The sequence below is a fragment of the Myotis davidii genome, unplaced genomic scaffold (genome assembly GCF_000327345.1).
Source record: "Myotis davidii unplaced genomic scaffold, ASM32734v1 scaffold125, whole genome shotgun sequence".
NCBI classification, from domain to species: Eukaryota; Metazoa; Chordata; class Mammalia; order Chiroptera; family Vespertilionidae; genus Myotis; species Myotis davidii.
In genome coordinates, this window is record NW_006299390.1 from 169422 (window position 1) to 170841 (window position 1420).

A 1420-nucleotide genomic window follows, 5' to 3' on the forward strand; every position below is an offset into this window, starting at 1 on the left:
ACTGTCACAGGAAGGCGGCAGAGCACAGTGGTTAAGACTGAACTCTGGAGCCAGAATGCCCAGGCCTGCGTCCCAGCCCTGCCACTGGATTGTGTGGCCTCTGCAAGTCACTTAACCCGTCTTTTCTTGTTTTCTAAAATGGGGACACCACTGGTATATACTGCACGGGGTTGCCCTGGGATTAAGCAAGTTAATCAATGTAAGTGCTGGCGATAGTGCTGGGCACATGGAAAATTCTTTTATTATCAACCGATGGGGAAAACAGACTGTTATTCTCTGCCCTAAACTGGGTTCGAGGATGGAGTGAAGCTTGGAGTGGAGGACAGGTAAGGCTTAGGGGTGCAATAAAGAGGGGCAATTTAGGTAAGGAGGCGTGCCCATAAGTCGTCAAATCAGAATGCCATATGCATCACCAAGCAAATCAAATGGATAGTCCTTTCGCCCACTCGGGCATCTTTCTAATCCTTTTCCAGATCATTCCTCGCTCCCCTCATGCTCTCTTCTTCTCAGCTCCTCATGCAGCAGCTCTTTGGTTCTTCCTGTCACTCATCCTCTCAGGAACTAATCCCCAGCCTGTAGCGCTGCAATGCAATTAGAACTACATAATAATTTTATATTATTATAAGTATCATGTAGTATCAAAATTATTTAATTTTATTTTTTGGTGCTGTCACTGTGGTCCCATTTCTTCTAAAGCTTCCCTCCTCTTCTTTGTTCTTTTTATTGGAGTATATATTCATATGACAAAACACCTGATTAAACATTTTTTTTTAAAGTAGAGAACTGAGGGAGACAAAGCCCAGGTTACGCGGAGTGAGCGCGGAGCTGCAGTCAATGGCCAAATGGCCAATCAGGGACACCTGGCAGCTGGGAGGCGCCTCTGGGAGAGCAGGTAGCAGAGGAGAGTCCTGAGGACCTGAGTGCGGGGCCCAGGGTCTTGGACACCATCTCGGATCCCGTGGAGAGAAGTCTCCGGACCTGACCTATGCAGCCTGCAGTGTGTTTGCTAAAACACTACATATTTAGAAAATCGTAACTCTCTTTTTACATTTCAATTCGTTCTCCATAACGCTCTCAAAATGGAAAAAAAGCACAAACTTGAACTAATCCTGTTCTCTAGGACTAGGAAAGCCAATTCCTACCACGAATAGACAACATACCTTACCTTGAAGGCTCCCTCTCTGGGGGCTGTTTGGAAATAAACGCTAGCAAACAAACAAAACAAAAGGAAATGATCTCAATCGTCCCAACTGGTGAGTTTCGAAGAAATTAAATGTTTTAGAAGAAAAAAATAATAATAAAAAGACCACAGACGTTGCACAGAAATCGAAACCCAGGAGCGTGGCATTTAAAAACCAGCCATTTAATTTCTGGAACATCTCTTGCAGCCAAATCCCAACCACTCTCATCCCCCGAACCC